The sequence below is a fragment of the Mustela lutreola genome, chromosome 5, assembly GCF_030435805.1.
Source record: "Mustela lutreola isolate mMusLut2 chromosome 5, mMusLut2.pri, whole genome shotgun sequence".
NCBI classification, from domain to species: domain Eukaryota; kingdom Metazoa; phylum Chordata; class Mammalia; order Carnivora; family Mustelidae; genus Mustela; species Mustela lutreola.
The window spans coordinates 27,872,026-27,896,044 of NC_081294.1; positions in this window are offsets into that span (position 1 = coordinate 27,872,026).

Consider the following 24,019-nt stretch of genomic DNA (forward strand, 5'->3'; position numbering starts at 1 on the left):
AGCATCTATTCCAGGAGGCACAGCACAAAGGCTCTGGGTAGCCTTCCTTTATAATCAAGGAAGCCACCAACCCCAGGCGTCTCAGCAGTTCCTCTGCTCTCAGCTTGTTTTCAGGTTAGGGGAAACTGGTTGTTCAGCAAACCCACCCTGTCAAACAATTCCAAGAATCAAAGATTTGTCACCTAGCCCAGATCGCCATATTCTCAACCTGCCGCCTCGAAAGGCTGCCTCTGCACATAGGCAGTGGGGCAACTGGTCCCCGACTGCAACAAGGAGGGAAAGAAAGTCCTCTGTAATTGTCTGGAGCGGAGAGTCATTGTGGAGGTAATCACCACCTGCTGCAGATAATTTGCTCCCTTACTAGTGACCTTGAGAGGTTCCTGGAATCCGTAGGATGTGAGGACAGGGACCTTACCAACAACAGAATGACTAAGCCCATCAGGAATTTAGCCCGGAGACAGACAGAAGCACAGACCAGCTCCTGCCCCCCTCTTTCCATCCCTCAGCATTTCCTTTCCCCTTCCTCATTGAAGATTCAGGCAGGGAAAAGTTTCATTTCTAGGAGAGAAAGAATGTTTCTCACCCTGGCATGTGTCAAGTGCCACCTCTTATCTTCCTCCCATTTTTCTGTCCATATGAAAGCGATTTCAGGTCACCCCCCTCTGACCAACCTGAAAAGCTTCTCTGTTCATTATGTGAACCAAGTCACATTTTTCTGATTTTCTGAGGTTCATTTTAGTTTATTTTACTCTTCCACAATAATAATTTTCCATGGTTCCATTCAATTTCTTCTTACCCAGAATAAGAAAGAGTGGGAAAAAAAAAAATTGTATTGCATTTCTGTCTTGTCTCTCCTCTATTCCTGCTACTACTGTTCGGGAGTTTAATAAGTACCAAAGAGGAAAGGTACCTTAGAATGAAGGGATGAATGGTATTTTAAGGATTTCTGTGTGACAGGTTCTATGAGAACTCTTAAAGGCTGATTATATAAATGATCTCATGAATATGTAACTCACATACTAAGTGAACTATGTCATTTAATCCTCATGACAACCATACAACATAAACATTATTTGTATATCTTTTAATACCCATCTGTCATCTGCTGATGAGGAGACACTTCTTGCCCAGAGCGGGCTGAAGGCTGGCAGCGACAGGAAGCAGCCCACACTCTGAGAACGGGGCCGCCCCTTAGACTTTCCATGGCTTCTGGATTTCAAACCTATATGTTGTTTTGTAATAGAGATTTCCCTAGGCTATTGGTGAGGGGTTCCTGAGGTCTGAGCACGGGCTGTTTACACAGCATATGTCAACAGCGTTTCAGAGCACTGTTGAGCTCATACCTTCATGGTACTTTAAATGGAACAAATGGAGAGGTCATAATTTGAGTCCCATCAACAGACTGGTGGGTGTCTAGTGACTGTTCTGGCACATGAGATTTCGGGCCCAGAGAAAATGCAATGATTTCTGGTCTGATTTCTGTTATTCTTTAGCCCTGGAAGCACTGGGCAAACACAGCAAAACAACCAAGACAAAACAGATAAAGTGAACTTTATATGGTTTTTACGGAAGGCAATCCTGTGTGCTGGAGGTCTGTCTAAACATGCTTAAGGATGTAAATCACATCCGTGGGGGCATCCTGACCTCCCCTTTTAATTCTTAAGTATAAAACCAAGTTTGATGAATGACCGTGTTTTTCATAGAACATAAGCATTTTGTCAAAGCTTAGGAGTTCTTTTCAAAATGAGGAGATCAAATTTTCAAGCAAGGGAGTTTTATGTAGCTCCTTCTACCTCATTTTTAGTACACTTAAGCAGGGGTACTTTGGGACGACTAGAGAGGAAGAAATCCATGCCAGGCTTAAGAAGTGTATCATCATGCATTGACATATATTGGTTTTGGAAGCCAGAAAGCCTTGGGAAAAATTCCTCTACACATGGAGCTTCTATAATCTTGAAGGTTTTGTTGTTGTTGTTGTTGTTGTTTTATCTGTGGAAGGATCTGCTTTCTAACAAAGATATATTGTCATTAAAATCCCAGTGGGAATGTAAGTGGATGGGAACAAAGTCCTTGTGCCCAACAGTGTTTGTGAGAGATGCTGGAATGGTGGAAAGAATGTTGTTCTTCTATTGAAGACATGTGTGTCTCTACCCATCCATTTGCTTGCCCTACTCGTTGACCTGTCACTTCAACTCTTTGAGCCTATTTCCTTCTTTGTAAAATATTGACTCCTTACAGCTCTAAAAAGTCTCTACAACATTTTACAGTTGTTTAGAAACAATCTGGAGATGTTACTGAAAAAAATCCAGCTGCTCGGTTAAGTGGAATCTTGAATTTCTTGACTTTCAGAGTCTTGACTTTAAGTTAGCAGTCAAGAAACTATTTTGACACCATAATTAGAGCGGATGTTGGGGCCACGAGCTCAACTCTCCAGGCTCAACATATACCACAAATCAACATATAAATATACAATGAGAAAAATAAACATTAAGGACACTGGGGTGCAGAGGTTTACTGGCCAACGCACTCTCTCTCCGTAGTGACATCTCCAGGGACTCCAAATTATAGCCAGAAAACTGAGCAGTGATTATGGACCCAGAGCCAAGGCTCTTGACATAGTCTTGAGAGTTCTTCCTTCAGCTTATGGTGAAGCCTGCTGACTCATCTCTAACTGAGAAAATAAAAGGTTTCTTTAATGATCAGTTGTTTATTCATTCCCAAAGCCAGTCTCCCTCCCCCTCTCTCCCTCTCAGACTACCCCTGCCCCTTCAACTGCACTGGGTAACATTACATTGGAAGGTAACACTATTAGTCTTTTATGTTAGACAAGAGTAAGGCTAAAAAAAGAGAGAGAGACATTGAAGGAATGAGTAGCCTTCAGTTAACAAGCTTTTCTAAGACCTGCTATAAAGCAATTGATTAGGTTTCCATATTTTGGTAACTAACTTGTTCTGCTTGCCAACCTGAATGGCATCCAACTTACCTTAGATGGTTGAACTTGAATGTTCCCTTCTCCTCAGATCAAATGTTTTTAAACAAGCTCTTATAAGTGAGCTCATTTACTTCCACAGATGTTATCTCATGCATGAAGTATGGGATTTACTGGTTTAAGAGGGAAGTCTTATTCAAAATCCCTCAGGAAACTTCTTGAATTTAGAGTCAACACAGAGAGACCCAGCTGTTCAAACTGATAAAGAAATAAGACAGTGTCCAATAGACTGAAGATCCTCAAAGGCAGTAATGATCATACTTTAGTCCTGGGGTCTAGGTTAAAAATGCAGGTTCCAGAGTGTCAGGCACTGAGATTATATTCAGTAGGAATTTCAAGTGTTGCCAGATGATTTTAATGTGGCCAGGAAAACCCCCTCTTCCATGGTTACTTAGTTGCAAAGTCATCTTGGATTTTGATTTATTTCTTTTGGGAACAATTCCAAGATTTTAAGAAAAAACGTTCCAAATAGAGTCTTAAATTCTTAGTCTGGAAGAATCTCAGAATAAAAAAACTGAAGGGCTAAGTGGGCCCTGCTGAGGTTTAAGAAAGAAAAGCCTGCCACACAAATGTACCAGCCACTTCACAGCCGTCTTCAATGACTAATAGCAGTCGGTTCTATGAAATCTCTGTCTGTTTAAGTATATCCCATGGACATTAAATTTGTGTGGAAGGGGCTTCCGACCACCCTCATTTAAGTATCTAAAATATAGCCTTGGGTCTCACCCTTTTTTTCACGGCACTAGCTCAATATAAGTACTTCATAAATAATTGGCATGTGGTAAACACATTAATAACCCAATACTAGAAATTTCTGCTTTCTTTTCTGTAACACCTACTAGATTTTAAGTTCCAGTAGAGAGGAGGCCATGTCTGTCTTGTTCATCATGGTATCCTAAAATGACATCATAATTATTCACATATTTGCTGAATAAATAAGTAGAAATTAGGAGTAAAAAAATGAGATGAAACAGATATCATTCAATCAGGAAATTGAATTTCTTTACCAGGAAGTTCAGCATATGCCCTGCACAACTAAAACTTCTACTTTCCTTTCAGATTATATCCTTCTGTCAAAAATCAGAGTGATTGCCTTGTTGTTATTGACCTCATATTGTATATTTTCATGGCTGAATGGAAAGGGAGGTTCACAGAATAGAGACTTCAAGGAAGAATATTTTGAAAACAGAATTAAGAGCCTCACTATGAACGACGGGGCAGTTGTCACTGAACAATGTATGTACACAGGGCTAATAACAAAAGAGACACATGAAACAAGAAAACAAAACAAAAAAACAACCTCTCATCAGTATAGTGACAAGTCCTCCAAACAATACCTTTGTCTATTTGAAAGTCTGGGCAACACGAACAATACTGGGCCTGGTGAACAGTACAAGAGAGAGCCTGCTTATTCTCAATGTTGTCTCCTCTGCTGGGCACATCTTCTTCACTGACTTGCACATACTGGCCACCATAACCATCTGAGGATTTGTGGAATGAGAGGCTGTATTTTCACTAAGGAATCAACCAACATCCAGGTGTAGGGATTGCAGTCTGCCTGGGTTGCGTATATGACATGAGAACACCAGTCTATGTCCTGAAATCCTGGGACCACCAAAGAGCTGTTCTCAAAAGGGCATTTTCACATTTCTGTGGGTTTTTCTTTTTTATATATAATAGGTAAGTTGTATTAGTTTTCAATAGCTGCTGTAACAAGTGACCACAAACTTATGGGGCTTAACATAATATGAATTGATTATCTTACAGTTTGGAAGGTCAGAGTCTAAAATGGACTCACTTGGTTACAATCAAGGTGTTGGTAGAATATTGGGTTCTTTTCCTAATGGTTCTAGAAGACAGGTCATTTCCTTGACTCTTCCAGCTTTTGGAGGTTACAACATTCCATGGCTCATGTCCTTCTTCAAAGCCAGTACTAGTGTATTGACTTCTCAGTTCACATCCCTCTAACCCTGCGTATGTTGCCACATCCCCTCCTCTGACTCTTCTTTTGCAGCCCTCTTCCACATTTAAGGACTCTTGTGATGATGCTGGATCCAAATGGATAACCCAGGATAATCTTTCTGTTTTTAAATCTGCTAATTAGCAACCTTAATTCCAGCTGCCACCTTAAATCCCATTTGCTGTACTCATGCAATTCAGGTTCTGGGGCTACTATTTCACCTACCACAGGTCTAAGTTCTAAGTGAATGTGAAAATCAGGATACTCATATTAGGTTTATTTCACTCCCAGGTATGGACTTATTTGCCAAATAAATAACACATAGAATAAAAATATAGACACTTATCTTTATATTCTGTTACTGAAACCCAGCTTGTTTCTAACCTGCCTTCTCTAATAATACTTAACATTGGAAACAAGTACAGAGTGTTGAGTTTTTAGCTGATGATGAACTGCAAAGCACTGTTCACTGTGTGTGCATTACTCTGGACAAACAGTCTATCTCAGATAGCTTAATTTCATAGTGTTGCAGTACTTTCCAGGTTCACCAAAACAGTAGTTCTTTTCTTTGGCTACACACTAAAATCATTTAAAAAGGTTTAGCAATTCCGATGCACAGGCCATGCCCAAGATTTTAATTAAAACCCAGTATGTAGGGGGTGGGGCCCAGATGTAAATATTTATTAAAGTTTCCACAAAATTCTATCATGCAAACAGGAAAAAGTTTCACTGACTCTTCAAATATTAGTTCTATAGTCAAATTTGATAATTTGTTAGTCACTTACATTTTTTTCAGTTAAACTTAAAAAAGAAGCAGAACGTAAGCAACATGATTCCAAACGCTGCCATACAGCACAAAGAAGAAAAATAAAACTTCACGGACAGCATGTGTTTAGAAAATCTCAGGAGCTTATGAGTCTCAGGAGCAGTATGCAAGAATAAAACCCTACTGGAAGAGATTATGCTGAGTGAAATAAGTCAAGCAGAGAGAGTCAATTATCATATGGTTTCACTTATTTGTGAAGCATAACAAATAGCATGGAGGACAAGGGGTGTTAGAGAGGAGAAGGGAGTTGGGGTAAATTGGAAGGGGAGGTGAACCATGAGAGACTATGGACTCTGAAAAACAATCTGAGGGGTTTGAAGTGGTGGGGGTGTGGAAGGTTGGGGTACCAGGTGGTGGGTATTATAGAGGGCACGGATTGCATGGAGCACTGGGTGTGGTGAAGAAATAATGAATACTGTTTTTCTGAAAATAAATAAATTGAAAAAATTAAAAAAAAAAAAAAACCTCTTAAAAAAAAAAAAGGAATAAAGCCCTAATAATTAATGTGTGAATTTCATAGGGAGCAAGAAAACTTCACAATTCTAAAAGGCTGTAAATTTACTATTCAAGGACCCTGAGATGAGCACAGGGTTAAACCAATACTGAATTGTTAATGAACATTTAAATGTTTGTTTAATTTTTGTAAATTTAAATTTTTAAATTTAACAATTTGTTTAATGAACATTTAAATATTTGTTTAAAACAGATAATAAATTATTAATGGAAGCTAAATACCTCCAGAAAAAAAGGAAAGACTAACTGATGGGAAATAGTCTGCTACATAAATGGTGGTGAACATTTAGAATACTTTATTATTCAAGTGATTTTTAAATAGTCCAAAGTCCAAATGGATCTTTAAATAGTCTATTCTATGGATCTGAGTAAAATAGAAATGCAGAATAAAAAGGAAGTAAGTTCAGACACTAGATGTTAAACATTAGGACTGATAAACAAACACACTTTGCAGATGGGTTCAAAACATTTTGCCAAGTATTTATAAGCCTACATGCTTCTCTCTTCCATATATATGAAGGACAATTGTTAGTATTTATATAGATCAAAGATGTTCAAGTCAACATCAGAAATGCTCAGGATATACCAGAAATATACACAAGGAGCCATTAACTGACTTTGCTGGTGAGAGGAAGCATGGGACGGGGGCAGAGAGGCAGGGGGAAGATCTATTCTCAATGTTTGAAATGCCAGCACTTATGCCACACTTTCTCCAAGGTGCTTATGCACCTGAGCTGAGGCCTCACTGACCTCCCTCTTTTCCTGATTCTGAGAGCAGTTTTAGTCAGAAGAATACTGCATTAGATGTAGATTGATGCATAAGAAATTACTTGCAAACTTAGAGGCTTAAAACCATAAACATGTGTTAAACCTCATAGTTTCTGAGGGCTGATAAGTTCTGACTCAGAGAGTCAGGAGGTAGCTGCAAAGATGTTGGCTAGACTGCAGTCTTCTAAGGCTTGACTGGTCTGTGGAATCCTTTTACAAGTTGACCCTAGTGGCTATTGGTTATATATAGGCCTCAGGGCCTTCCTTGCCTTAGGTCTTGTCAGTCTCACTAGTGGACCTCTCCACAGGGCAGTTCACAACATGACATCTGGCTTCACTTCTAGGGAATTATCTAGGAGGGAGAGAGAGTGAGTGACTAAGATGGAAGAAACATTACCTTTTACAACCTAATCTCAGAAGTGATGTACCATCACACTGTCATATAATGTTGGTAACATAGATCCACTTTGGTATGATATGAAGAGGACAATACCAGGGTCTGAATACTAGGAGGGGCAATTGTTAATGGTAATCTTGGAGCTGCCTACTGCTAATACCATTTGACACTGTTTTACTGATCTTCTCCCCTGTTTACATTTTTAATTCCTTCATAGCAGGACTCAAGTCATATGATTTATTTTTTCCCCTAAGTGATTTAGAAGTTACGGGAAACTTTCATCCTGTTTTAATTTCCTTCACATCTATATAACTTTACTTTAGGGGGAACACAAAGTCTGATCTCAGACTTTTAGACTCAAATAGGACACAACGAGGGGACATAGAAGGGTAATCCAAGGCATAATACAGATAAAAAGATTATTTTAAATACTATTACAGTTTGACAAGATAAAATTTTTGCTTTTTTTTTCAGATATCTTTTCTCATATCTTGAGGAAATCTCATTTCATGGCCTCCTATATCTGGGTGATTTTCATGAGCCAGCTTTAAACATCTGGATATGTATTATTGTTTATTAAAGATCCAAGCATAGGGCTTCTGGGGGGTGGGGAAGCGCTGTCCCAGCAACTGAAAACTTTATCTTGCCAGAACAGCATAATCAGGCCTTTTTGGTCATAACCAAACCTCACTGAACACCACTGTTGACAACATTTAGAGCTATTTTAAGACATAAAAGTGAGTAGACATCAAATAATTTGTAAAATGTGTAACTATCAAAATAGTGATCTTTTTTTTTTTTTCATCTAGTGAAGTGTCTTGGTCTTTTTATTGCCCTGTGGGAATTACCTTCATTGACTTCTGCAACTCCCTCCTTGTTCAAACCATTAAAGACATTTACTTCAAGTATAACTCCAACTTTTCCTAAATGTGTAGAAGGACATGGGAGTAAGGAGCAATTATACTCTAGTTGCATTGGAAAGAATTTGTTTTTAATTATCTAACAATAGCAAAAGTCAAAAATTTTATTTAAAAGAAAAGGAGGAAGAATATTTAAGCAAAATACATTACTTTGGATGCTAAATTTACAACAGAGAATGATTGACTCTATATCTCATGCCTGAAATCAACCGAAACCAGCAGGACGCAGATGGAATGAATGCAAAACAAGGTCCTTTTTTCATTTGTAAGTATCCATTATTGAGGGAGCTTATCCACTCATTATTAAATGGCCTCATATTTTTGAAGCATTTTTACCTTTTCAAAGCACTTTAAAATTAATTATTGTTTCACCCACTCAACAATCCAGGAAATTGGCATTTAGAGCTAATTGTTCTATCCTTCATGGTTTCCATGACCCATAAACCTTTCAAGCTACCTTTTCTGTTTAGGTCATTGGTTTATGTCAATTATTGTGACTCAAGAGCTACTCTTCTCTGTTCCTCCTATCTGCATTAACTCAAAACCTTTTCTACTTGATTCTTATTCATGTCTCTTCTTTGAATAATTTTAAATCCTCACTACAGCTTCTTTCCTGTAATTATTCCTTCTCAGATCATGTTTACAGCTTGAGATGAACTGAGGTTAATCCTTTTGTGTTATTGGTGAGCAAATATATGACCCTCTCAGAGAAATTAAATTAGCTGGGGCCATCGATATCAGGGTCCAAAACATTGCATCTCATATATAGCTTCCTACTATTAAAATAATTATCCAATCTGACTTTATATTTACCCAATAAACCTTTATTCATGTTATCAGAGCCAATAGGTTCTCTCTTAGAAGATTATGGAAACACCAAGATTAACTACCTTGTCAAGAAATAATAACTAACATGGAGGACATTAGGAGAAGGAAAGGAAAAGTGAATTGGGCTAAATCAGAGGGAAAGATGAAGCATGAAAGACTGTGGACTCTGAGAAACAAACTGCGGGTTTTGGAGGGGAGGGGGTAGGAGGATGGGTGATCTTGTTTGTGGGAATTAAGGAAGGCATGTATTGCATAGGGCACTGGGTGTGGTGCATAAACAATGAATCTTGGAACACTGAAAAAATAAAATTTAAAAAATTTAAAAATTAAAATTAAATTATGCTTTGTCTGGGAAAAAAAGAAACAATAATTTTATATAATATTGAGTGACCTCTCTGTACTGGAGAGTACATTGCATGTATCATCTCATTTAACTCCTACAAAAACATAATGAGATGAGTTATTTTGTTATCTCACCTTTCAGATGAAGAAACTGAGGCACAAAAGAACTAAATCTCTTGCCCAAACTGACACAGCTACTAAGAAGTATGTTTGGGATCTGAGCTTTCCACCCATGTGTCCTCCACCATTATGTCACATTACAAGGACAAAGCATGAGCTAGCCTTTACTTTGCACAAAAGGATTAAATAAATCCAAAGTGAATTGTTTCAGGGCACATTTACAGTCTCTAGGGTGAGATGAGGTGCAGGGAAGATGTTTACAGTATGACACAGTTGTCTACATTAGTTGGGTGATGGAGATTGTGGAGGAAAATCTTTTATGGGTCAGAGGCAAAATGTTCTTCTCCCACAAAAAAAGACAAGACAGAACTGTCAGGATGGAGAGAAGGTAGTTGTATCTGAGACAGGAGATTGACCTTCTTGAAAAGTTGTTAGTGAAGACACCTGCCTCAAGGAGTAAGCGTTCCCCCATCTCCACCTTAAATATCACCTTGGTTTTCTTATGAATGCATGAGTTTTAAGGTATGTATGTACACAAGAAGAATGGGAGTATTTTGTGTGTGTCTGTGGGGGACTTATTTATATGTATAATTTGCAATGGTGAAGACGTGCCATCACTTCTGTACTATGAATATAAATATAAATGTTCCCGTACATATATGTTTTTTATTTGACATTAACTATCTCTTTCCTATAATCTTATGCTGACTCCAATATAAGTTCATGAGAGTAAAGACCTGTATCACTGACCACTGTATTGGAAATTCCTCAAAATTCCTCAAAAAATATTTATGTGTGTGTGTGTGTGTATATATATATATATATATATATATATATATATATATATATATATAAAATAGGTGCTTTGTGACAGGCAAAATCATAGCCAACCACCTTGGTAGAACTCAATTATTAAGTCATTCTACTGAGGTGACTGGCTATAATTTTGCCTGTCCTGAAGCAACTATTTTGGGCTTGGCACACCTAAATACCTAAACCAGTGACTGGGGCAATCTAATTGGAAAGGTACCTCTGACAAAAGTATTTGAAATTGATAAAGTGCTTTGTGCATTCTAGAAGACAGTATCAGCCTGTGTTTCAGTTGGTTTGAGAACAATCCTATAGAAATAATGTTATTACACTTGTTGGATGGATAAAGAAACTAAGGTACAGAGGGTTTGAATGATTTGCTTAAATTCATAGAACTAGTAAATTTCAGAAAATAGATTAAAAATCAGGGCTTCTAACCTCTACTCTTTTTACAATATCCTATGGCATGTAATGAAATAATGGAATTTTGACCATCACAAAAACAAGAACAAGGAATTCATGGGTCTTTATAGTTATGTTGTCAATGGTTTGGAACCAAAAGAATCAAACACTATAATGCATTTGCTATTCAAAATTAACAGAAGAATAAGAGATAACAAGCAATACTAAACAAAAGAATATGTTTGCTAATTCAAATTCTAGTGATGAATGATGGCTCATAAATAAACTAGCAAAATGTGGTGAGAACTCTCAGGATGTGAATCATAGAAAACAAAAAACTAACATACTAATGAAACCTCAGCATTGGATCCTTCTGAAAAATAATTAAAATGCCTCAAGTGTGGAGATACCAGCCAAAATGGTGGGGGAAGTCATAGAAAAGAAAGAAACAAAACAAACGGACTCTTCAGGGGAGATAACTAGAAGATGTAAATATCAGCTTTTAAAAACAAGTACCCCAGAGAATTCCCTGTGAAGGAAGCTCCCCTGTCATTTTAAGTGAATCCTTATCAATAAGTACTTTTGAAAATGAGTTCTTCTGACTGCAACTTCCTGAGAAAGGGGTAGCCACTGCTATTGATCTAGATTATCAGATATCCACCGGAGCCCCAGTGATGTGAAGGTGCCGGAGGCACAAATTTCACTCTTCTTTAGCTCTCCAACTTGGATGAGGAATGTTTTCAATTTAAACATGAAGGAGTTTTTCAGGGTAAACCATCCATAGCATTGTATCATATTGTCCTTTTACATTTGTCACAGTCTTGTATTCATTCAGTTTTAATTCAACAAGTATTAAGCGCCTACCCCATGGCAGGAATTAATGAATACAGGAGACATACCCATGTTTTCATTTTTCATTAAGTGGGTAGAGACAGGCATGCCTGGGTGGCTCAGCAGGTCAAGGAGCTTTCTTGGGCTTAGGCATTGATCTCAGGGTCCCAGAATCAAGTCCCACGTCTGGCTCCCTGCTAAGCAGAGATTCTGCTTCTCCCTCTCCCTCTATGTACTCTCTCTCATTCTCTCTAATATAAATAAATACAATCTTTTTTTAAAGTGGGGTGGAGACAGACAAAATCTATGCAGCATATTTTGGGAATATGTTCTACAGGCCACATTTTCATATGTATTTCATTGTTACCATCTTTATTATATTCATTGCTGTCTGATTTTTGTGTGTGTGTGTGACTCTCAAACATCAACCTTCTCTCCAGACTTTCCACCATTACAAGATTTGCAGGATCCTCTTTTTTTCTCACTTTGAATTGGGCCCAATCTTTAGTAAGTTTGTTGTGTATGTGACTCAATTCAGATTCCCAAGGCTTATATTGATCTGAAATTTAACTGGTGAGGAACCTAAGGGCAACTCAACATTGGCAATGGACTCCATTTCTCATGAGATGAATCTACACTCTTGATTTGGTGATGTATTCATTGTATACAATTCTAAATTCTATGTAGGATCCAGAACTGGGTATCTTGTTTATCTAAGTGGAATAAAATTCTAGAAGAAAAAGCTGAGCTGAAGAGGATCACTTCTAGGAAGTAAGTTTTTGGGTGGGAACAGTAGTATGTCACTGTTTCTATTAAGAGAATTATCAACTTTTTACCTATTTTCTCTTGTTTTATTTAATATAAAATATATAATAAATATTATATAAAATATATACTTTGTAAAATAGATGTATAAAACACAATTATATTATATAAAATATATATAAATAACTTTTAAATTTATCATAAACTATTACAGACAAGCAAAAGAAAGAAAGATTTACATGATACCATGGATAACTGCTTATCTCCCACTCCACTTCCATTGCTTACATTATTCACATTTCCTTCTCTTCCGCTTCCCCATAATTCCGTCACTCCCACCTTACCTGACTTCAAAAGAACCAACTCACAAAATATATGAATATTTAGCTCATTCCTCATTACTCATAGATTTCACCATATTTAGGAATTTGCCCACTAGCTAAAATTTATTTGTGGTCCCCAAGTTAATATTACCAGTGCTTTTGTAGTCCTTCATGGATATGCAGAGAACAGGATAAATTTTGAGTCATAAGACCCTATGTTCCTAACTCAGGCTGAGCAGGGAAACTCTGTGTTTTTCATCTCAGCTCCCAAACTATAAAGAAGAATCCATTTTGTGATCTATTTACTTCTATGATTTTTGCATTTTTGTGTTTTTCTTTGTGATTTCACTGTTTACAACAAATTCCAAACATAGGACTGAAGTGCTGTCTAGTGTTCTTAAGTGCAAGAAGACTGCAGTGTGACTTAATTTATTTACTTCTATGATTTTTGCATTTTTGTGTTTTTCTTTGTGATTTCACTTTTTACAACAAATTCCAAACATAGGACTGAAGTGCTGTCTAGTGTTCTTAAGTGCAAGAAGACTGCGGTGTGACTTATAGAGAAAACACCCATTAGATATGCTTCATTCAGGTGTGAGTTATAGTGCTGCTGGCCATGAATTCAATGTTAATAAATCAATTATGTATAGTAAATGAGATGTCTTTAAGTGGAAACATACATAAAACCAGGTTATGTATTGACCAGTTGACAAAAATATGCCCAGAACCTCACAAGAACCTAACTCTGTTCTTCCTAGGGACAATGGTTCAGAATTTGCTAATTCAGTGTTTGTGATATCTTAGAGAACATCAATATGGTAAATAATGAACATTGACTGTATGTACATACATGTATATGTATATATATACAGGTGTGTATTTGTTTGTATATCCATACTTATGTTTGTATATGTCTGTATCTGTATATCCATATATACATATTTGGGATATATGTATGTATCCCAAAACTGTATACGGTACTACTGTGCAAAAGTTTAACCCTTTTTCTCAAAAGTTTAACTTTTATAAAAATGGCATTCTTTCTTTTAAAAATTGTTCTTTTCATTCAAAATTATGTTTATGTAATTCATCCATATTCATCTGTGGAGCTCTAGTTCATTCATTTTCACACTAGCCATTTAATGAATATTTGTTGGGCACCTACTCTATGCTGGGTATTGGTTCTAGGTACTAGGGATATCACAGTGAACAAAACAGACAAAAATCCCTTCCCCTTCAGGTAGAGACAGACATTACTATCATTTAGATCAGTAAATATTAATTTTTAGTATATGATTATTTTATAATAATTATAGGGTACTGTAATAAGTATAGAATACTGTTTTAGGTGCTGGAAATGCAACATTAAATGATGTGTGTGGGTATGGATGATTGTACAGCATTTATCTTTTTTTAATTGATAGGTATATAAGTTATTTCTGTTGTTTTGGTTTTTTGCTATTACAAAAAGTGCTGTAGTGAAAATCTTAGTACATTTTTCCTGCACAGCGTGAGTCTTTGAACCGCTGTTCCTGCACAGGCTTCAAACATGTTCACTTTTGTCCTGTTAAAAAATACAACTTTCTTTCCATTCTGTAGACCAATCTAGTACACAGACGGCTTCTTGAGTAGACTGTTGTCTCCATTTTCTCATCTTCCATCAGCTTTTCAGTCCACTAGTTAGTTTTGCACAATCAACACTGTACCACAACGGCTATTCTCAATGATTTATTTGTCCATACAAAAAGACATCTCTTTTGACTGTATAATATTTGATCACTTGGAGTTCTTTCATATCATTAGCCTTCCTTCTTGTCCCTTTCCTTGACTTGACTCTACTCTAATTCTCTTCCTACCTAGTTATTCTATCCCAGCCTCCTTGGCTGGCTTATCTGTTCCCATGCAGCCTTTCATTGGAGATGACCACTGGGTGGCTCAGACAGGTGGTATAAGTGATCTCAGTCTCTTGCCCTTTCCTCTACTTGGCACACTTTCCTTCAGAGCCTGGATGTAAGATCAGAACCCTTCACAGGGCAGTGATCTGGGGGCTATTACCAATTGATACACAGTGCCCCAAATAATGTTCTTCCCCAGAACTTTGTCTTTTGGGGGGGGAGGAGAATGAGGGGCAGAGGATCAGGGAGAGAAAGAATCTTAAGCAAGCTCCTTGCTCAGCACAGAGCCCAATGTGAGGTTGGTCTCACAACCCCGAGATTGTGACCTGAGCCGAAATTGAGCTGGATAGTTAACTGATTTAACCACCGAGGTCCACTGGTCCTTTTCCAATCTTCTTTCTCACATTATTCACTCCCCTCATTCAAATACTTTTGATTTTGCTTTTATATTCAGGGATGAGATCTCTGCTAGATATACATTCAGGAATCATTGATATATGTTGATATCAATGACTATATATATACATATATATATACATATATACATCCATATTCATCTGTGGAGCTCTAGTTCATTCATTTTCACAATGACTATATATATGTATATATATAGTCATTGAAATAGATGATATCCTTGAGGGAAGGAAAGGGTAAAGAGAAGACAAAATACCATTCTACTAGGGACTCCACGACAAATGCAGGTCCAGATGAACGATATTCATATTATCTTTGAGGTAAATAACCAGTACTGCAATTTTAGGGTCATGGGGTAACTCTATTTTTAATTTTCTAAGGAATCTTCACACTGTTTTCCAAAGTGGCTGCACCAACTTGCATTCCCACCAAGAGTGTAAGAGGGTTCCCCTTTCTCCACATCCTCTCCAACACTTGTTGTTTACTGTCTTGTTAATTTCGGCCATTCTAACTGGTGTAATTCAGATTATGAAGCTGGCACAGGAAAAGGTGAAGTCAATCGTAATTCACTCAACAAACACTTCCTGAATATTTAGGAGGTATTTGAATGAAAATAGATTTTTTAAAAAATGAAACAGCAATGATAGGAAAATAACATCATCTGGACATCTGAAAAAATCATCACATGTGCTATACTGGAGGTTTATGGGGCTGACTTCTTGGCAACACAGAGAAAATGCCCCTCCCCTCCCCATACCCTCAGTGATCATTGCTGTGATCAAAGGCAAGTTCATACATCATGATCCTCTCTTTCCTGATTATTATTGACTGACTCAGGGATGGGCACTTGACCTAAGCTGAGCTATTGGGTAATGAGTTCTTTACCCAAATTTGCCTAGTGAATAAATTCTTGTTCTGTGCCCACCTTTTATAGTTAGATATGATAAGAAAAGCCTGAGCTAACTGTAAGAATCTACTGATGATGATATCTGAGAGTCCAGTAATACTCCATGTATTTCAGCACTGTAAAAATTACCAACAGGGGCGCCTGGGTGGCTCAGTGGGTTAAGCCGCTGCCTTCGGCTCAGGTCATGATCTCAGGGTCCTGGGATCGAGTCCCACATCGGGCTCTCTGCTCAGTGGGGAGCCTGCTTCCTCCTCTCTCTCTCTGCCTACTTGTGATCTCTCTCTCTCTGTCCAATAGATAAATAAAATATAAAAAAAATTAAAAAAAATTACCAACATATTTGACTTACCCTAATTTGCCTTAAATTCCATCAATGGAGTAATGTGGTCAGCTCTAATGTGTCTAGAACCCCTAATGACCATTCTGTTGTTAGGTCCATGAAGTCACTTCCAGGTCCAGAAAAACTCCCTTGCATTTATTTCCCTCCCTGAACTCTTACCCTAGAAACACAGTCTGCCTTTCCCACTTCCTGTAATGCTGACCTGAGTCATACTGTCTCTCGGGATTCTGCCTTCAACTCTATTCTGGAATATAAGGTACAGGCATACTTTCCCTAGTTTCTACTTTTCTTTTATGCCTTGGAAAAAGGAACAGCATAACTAGGCACAATTAGACCCATTAGAACAACATTTTGAAGGATTGCTGTTTATAAGATTTTGTTTTGAACACAAGCATAAGAAGCAGGTCATATAATCTATAATGATGCCCAGAGGGGTGCTTCAATTCAGGATATTTACTTATTTATTTGTTAAAGATTTTATTTATTCATTTGACAGAGAGAGACACAGTGAGAGAGGGAGCACAAGCAGGGAAAGTGGGAGAGAGAGAAGCAGGCTTCCTGCCAGGCAGGGAGCTCGATGCGGGGCTAGATCCCAGGATCCTGGGATCATGACCTGAGCTGAAGGCAGACGCTTAACTATGGAGCCACTTAGGCACCCCAACTCAAGATATTTAAATTTAACAAAATAGAACTCTGTAGGTTTTCTATTTTATGGTAAACTTATACTGAATAATTATGTTTAGCATAAATTCAAAATAATGGTCATTTGATATTAATTTATAATTCCCTCACAGACATATGTACATTCATCCACCAATTCAAGAGCTCTCTTAACATGAAGAGAATTACGTTGTTTAGGTTGAGTTCTCTATAAATTTTCCTACAACCAGCTTTTGCTCTAATCTAAGAGGGTAACAAATCGGTGAAAACATTTAAGAAAATAGTGTCTGATTTTTCTGGTCTGAGTTTCATTGATCTTCTTTGGGTCCTACACTACTTTCTGCACCCATCAAACTGCAGTGGCATGTTCTTCCTTACTCAGAGCCTTTGCAATGACCTAAAAAAAGTTCTTGGGGCGCCGGGGTGGCTCAGTGGATTAAAGCCTCTGCCTTCGGCTCAGGTCATGATCCCAGGGTCCTGAGATCGAGCCCTGCATTGGGCTCTCCGCTCAGCAAGGGGGCCTGCTTCCCTTCCTCTCTCTCTCTGCCTGCCTCTCTGCCTACTTGTGATCTCTGTCAAATAAATAAAATCATAAAAAAAAAAAAGTTCTTAGGCTTTGCTTTTGCACTCATTTAAATTATCCTCCTTTGCTTAAGAAGAGTACATTTGGAGTCCAATCTGAGTGCTTTGGACAGAAATCATAAGGGGAGCTGCTCCAACAAAAGCATCATTAGACATTCCCTTGGAGCAGAAGCTCAGGACTGTAATGGTCAGAATGTTTTTGAAGCTATTGTAGTATAGACTAGACAAGTATGCAGGTCTTTGTCTTTTATGAATTTTCTTACTAGTCATTGTGGAGAAATAGCCAAAGGAAAGCAATTCTCATACTGTAGGAAGTTGCAGAATTTCATGCATATGCAAAATTTTTGTAGCTATGGTTTATTATTTTTTCTCCCTGCATGTCATAGCAAGAACTGCCCTTTAACTTCTGCTGCCTGCTTTATTCCTGGAGGCAGATCTCATAAAATATTAATCCTTCCTTCTGACTTTCATTATATGGAAGTACACATCTAATTAGACAAGAACAATGGGTGTAAACCAGTTCACATGCAGTTGTTTCAAGGAGTTATTTGCACTTATGAGTACTTTCTTAGGGTGTCTGGGTTTTAGCTGACAATACTGAGAATAGTTTAGGGTAGAGCTTCCCACAGGCTTTCACCCAAGTACCTTAAAAGACATGAGAATTAACAAATACCCAGTAAATCTATAGAAATAGCCAGAAAACCTCCCTACCATACACAGATATTTGCATATTCATTCACCAATTAAAGAGCTCTCTTTACATAAAGAGAATTATATTTTGGGGTTGAGTTCTCTACAAGTGTTCCACAAACTATCTTGTGCTTTAACCTAGGCGGACAACAAGGTGCAGTATCAAAAGAACCTGAGACTTATGTCAGATCATCTTGGATTCAATTTTTGGCTCTTTAACTTACAATGTGTGTGGCCTTGGACAAGCAAAGTGTATCTCTGAGTTTCATGGAGATTTAATAATATCTTATTCCATTGGGCTTCTGTGAGATTACATCAGCAAAATGAAAGTTATTATACCTAATATAGAGCCCAGTGTATTTTAGGAACTCAGTAATTATTAGGTTCTTTTCCTTTCATTTTTCTCAGAACTTGAGAAACCAGAGGTAAGAACAACACAAAAGAACAGATGATTCTGCTAACTCAATAGGTGCCAAGAAGCAAATGAATCATTTGCTTTAAATGATTTAAATTAAAATGCTTTAAATTAAAATGATTCCCAATGAATCATTTCATTTAGTAAACCCACTTATTGAAAAGATATTCAGAATTCAATTTATGGAACAAGGCTTTTTTAATATCTGATTTATCTTCTCCGTTCACTGTCAAGTGAGATTGGTATCACCCACCACATTGAACTATCAGAGGGAATTTGGTTCAGAGTTTTGGAAAAGCCTCTACCTAGTTCCCTGAAGCCATGTTTGGAAGGGAAGTCCAAAAAATAAGTTGTTTTTATCTCAAAACTCTGTGTCAGAGTTTTAGATAAGGTTTAGCATACTTTAGAGCCTCCCATGGAAATGCTGGTACAGTAGGTCCAGTGTTAGGTCCTGGGATCTGTGTTCTTAATTCACCCAGGTGAGCCTCATTCAGATAATCCTATGGTCATATTTTAATAAACAGCAATCTTACAGTATCTGTTGACCAGGAGAATTAGGAGCAATATGACCAAGATGGCATCTTGGTTATGACTTTTACTAAAAGATTATTACCTGGTATGCTGTCCATGAACCTTTGCCATGAATTAGGAAAGTTTTTCTTTTATTTTAAAGTAAAAATGTAACTTGAATTGTGGTCCACTTCTTTATATGTTTTCTTGCCTAGACTCAGTAAAGCAGATTTTTTATCCCTTATGTGAATGGGCCTCATTCAATCAACTGAGAATCTGAATAGAACAAAAAGGTTGAGTAAGAAGAAACTTCCCCTGCCTGAGTGCTTGAGTTAAGTAAAATATTGGTCTTTTCTGGCCTTCAGACTCAGGCTAACGCATTGGCTTTTCTTAGGTTTTTAGACTATAACATACCATCAACTCTCCTGGTTCTCATGCCTTCAGCTCTGACCAGCACTACCTATCAGCTCTCCTGGTTGTCCAGCTTAACAATGGCAGATCATGGGACTTCTCAGCCTCCATAATCATGTAAGCCAATTCCTTTTAATAAGTCTCTCTCTCTCTCCCCTCCCATCGCTCTCTCTCTCTCTGTATGTATGTATTGTGTATGTCTCAGAAGTGGGATGACATATTTCAAGTGCTAAAAGAAAAAACTGTAATCCAAAAATGCTATATTCAACAGATGATGGAGAAATGAAGACCTTTTCAGCTCTGCCTTACAAGAATTACTGGAAGAAGTCTTCCGACTTGAAAAAAATTTTTTACAAAACCAATAATAAAAATCAATAAAACCAAGTTTTTTTTTTTTGAAAAGATAAACAAAGTCAACAAACATTTAGCTAGGCTAAGTAAAAATGAAAGATTCAAATAAATAAAATCAGAAATGAAAGAGAAAACATTACAACCAGCAGCACAGAAATACACAGGATCATAAAAGACTATTAGGAACAATAACATGTTAACAAATTGGATAAGATAAAAGCAATGGATAAATTCCTAGAACCATATGATTTACCCAGATTGAATTGTGAATAACTCTGAATGGACCTATAACAAGTAAGGAGATTGGATCAGTGATCAAAAAATTTCCAACAAAGAAAAGCCCAAGACCAAATTGCTTCACTGAAGAATTCTACCAAACACTTAAAAAATTAACACAAATCCTTTTAAAACTCTTCCAAAAATTGAGGGTGAAGAAACACTTCCAGACGCATTACCAACAATACCCTGAGACCAAAATCAGGCAAACAAAGATACTATAAGAAAACTATAGAACAATATCCTCAATGAATATTAATACAAAAATCCTCAACAAAATACTAGCAAAGAGAATTCAACAACACACTGAAAAAATTTTACATCAAGACCAAGTGGGATTTATTCTTGGACTGCAAATTTAATGTACCCCACCACATTAACAGAATGAATGTAAAAAAAAAAAAACCAAACCATATGACCATCTCAATCTATGCAGAAAAAGCATTCGACCAAACTGAACACACTTTCACGTGAAAAAAAAAACTCAGTGAGCTAGAAATAGAAGGAAATTATGTCCACATAATAAAAGCTGTACATGAAAACACCACAGCTAATTTCATATTCAAGTTGAAAAACTGAAAACTTTGCTTGTAAGACAAGTCACGTGCTCTTGCTACTTCTATTCAACATAGTCTCAAAGTTCTAGCCAGAGCAATTAGGCAAGAAAAAGCAAGAAAAATCATCCAAATTGGAAAGAAAGAAGTAAAATTTTCTCTGTTCACAAATAACGTGATCTTACATGTAGAAAACCCTACAGATTTCATACACACGCATTAAAAAAAACCCGTTAAAACTAAGAATCAAGTCAGCCAAGTTGCAGAATATAAAATCAACACACGAAAATCAGCTTGGTTTCTATACACTAACAATGAACAATCCAAAAAGGAAATCAAAATACTCCCATTTATAATAGCATCAAAAGGAATACAATAATTAGAAATAAACTTAACCAAGGAGGAGAAAGTCTTGTACACTGAAATCTACAAAACATTGCTGAACAAAGTTAAAGATAGGACACCTGGGTGGCTCAATCAGTTAAGTATCTGCATTTGGTTCAGGTCATAATTCCAGGGTCCTGTGTTTGAGCCCCACATAGGGCTCTCTGCTAAGTGGGGAAACTGCTTCTCCTTCCTGCTGCTCCTCTGTTTGTGCTCTCTCTCTATTGGACATATAAATAAACAAAACCTTAAAAAAATAAGTTAATGACATTAAAAAATCAAAAGATATCCTGTATTCATGGATTGGATGACTTAATACTGTTAAAATGTTTAAACTCCCCAAAGCAATCTATAAGTTCATGCAATTCCTATTGAAACACCAATGGTATTTTTTTCAGAAATAGGAAAATACCCTAAAATTAACTCAGAATCTCCAAAGAACAAAAATAGTCAAAATGATGAAAAACAATGCTGAAGAACTTAAAATTCCTAGTTTCAAAACATATTACAGAGGTATAATAATTAAAACAGTATGGTGCTGGCAAAGAGAGAGACCTATAAACTGATTGAACAGAACAGAGAGCCCAGAAATATACTCTCATGCATATGGTAGAATAATCTTTGACGAGGATTCCAAAACTCTACATGGGGGGAAGAATAGTGTCTCCAACAAATGGTGTTGAGAAACTGGTTTTCCACATGCAAACAAGTGAAGCTCATTCTTTACCTTATAACATATAAAAAAATCAACTCAAAAGAGATTAAAGATCTAAACATAATACCTGTAACTATAAAACTCCTAGTAGAAAACACTGAGGAAAATCTTCATGACTTGGATCTGGCAATGTTTTCTTGGATATGAAACTAAAAGAACAGGAAACAAAAGCAAAAATAAACAAATGGGACTACATCAAACTTAAAGAGTTCTACACAGTAAAGGAAATCAACAGAATGAAAGGCAACCTATGAAATAGGAGAAGATATTTGTGAACCATATACCTTAATATACCATAAATATACAATATTATGGTATATACCATCGTATATCATATACCATATAACAGATATTTGTGAACCATATACCTTAATATACCATATACCATAATAAAGGGCTAATATTCATAATATATTTAAAAAAAAAAAACCTCCCACAACAAAACTCTGAATAATCCAATTTAAAAATGGGTAGAGGAACTGATTAGACTTATCTCCAAAGAAGATATACAAGTGTCCAGTAAGCATACAAATAGATGTTCCACATCATTAGTTATCAGAAAAACACAAATCAAAAAATGAGACACATGCAACACTTGTTATGATAGCCATTATCAACAAAACAACACCCCTCCCAGAAAATGATAGGCATTGGTGAGGATATGGAGACATTCTTCCTTGTGTACTGTTGTTGGAAATCTGAAATGGTATAGCCACTATGAAAAACTGTGGAAATCCCTCAAAAAACCAAACTACCATATGAAACAATAATCCAGCTTCTGTGTATATATCCAAAACAGTTGAAAGCAGGATCTCAAAGAAATACTTGCACATGGATATTTTTTAAAGATTGATTTATTTGTAAATTTGTAAATTTGTAGGAGGAGAGGCAGAGGCAGAAGGAAAGACTCTTCAAGCAAACTCCCTGCTAAGCATGCAGCCATGACTCATGAGATCAAGACCTGAGTCAAAACCAAGAGCTAGGTGCTTAACTGAATGAGCCACTCGGGCACCCCTGCGCTGATGTTTATTTCTTATTCATAAGAACCAAGAGACTGAAGTAACCTAAATGTCCACTAATAGATGAATGGAATGAACAAAAATTCTTGTATGTTTTAAAGATTTATTTTTAATGTTTGTGGCACATGGGTATATGTTTATATACTTTATATAGTCTTTCTCTCTCTCTCTCTCTCTCTATATATATATAGATAGATAGATCTATATATCGTTTATACTATACTATTTAGGTATCTTTTCTCTTATCTGTCTCATTTATCATCTATCATTTATCTATCTATTTATCCATTATTTATTTTAAAAAATCTTAATGGAATAAGTTCATAAAGTGTTTTTTTGTGAAACAACTCTCTACCCTCAATAATTTTCAATCAACAGACTGGACATTTGAATATAGCAACTCTTCCTGCTTCTCTAGAGAGGTAAATGTTTGTTTTATAAGAATCTGTTAACAGACTAATATATTGTTAGTAAGATTGGATCACATTGGCATCAATATTTTAGTGTGTTGTGCTTTCAACATTGCTTGTAGAAAAATGGACTTGACCTTTGTCTGAGGGCTGCTGAATCAGACCTTTTAATGACTTCTTATTTATCGCACTCCCCGTGAAGTTCCATGATCATGCAATAACTTCAATATTTTAAAAAGGGAATCGGTACTCTTACGTAGAGTGCATTTGGATAAAAGGAACGAAGAGAGGAGCTGAAGCCCTATCCTGATAGAACATCTGGAAGGCATGGAGATCTTTAATATGCAAACATTTAACCTCCCCCAGCCTCACTGTGGGGCCCAACCAGAGGTACATTTGAGTGACAGGTCAAATGTGTACTTGTGACAGATCTGTGTACTTGTGAAAGCTACCTGTTCTAACTCACTTCTCGCATATTTATTTATTTTAAAGCTTCTAATAAAATTGCTGTCTTGTTTTTTTAAATATATATATTTTTTTTATTTGAGAGAGAGCAAGAGAGAGAGAGGTCACAGGTAGGCAGAGAGGCAGGCAGAGAGAGGGGGAAGCAGGCTCCCCGCTGAGCAGAGAGCCCCATGCAGGCCTTGATCCCAGACCCTGAGATCATGACCTGAGCCAAAGGCAGAGGTCAA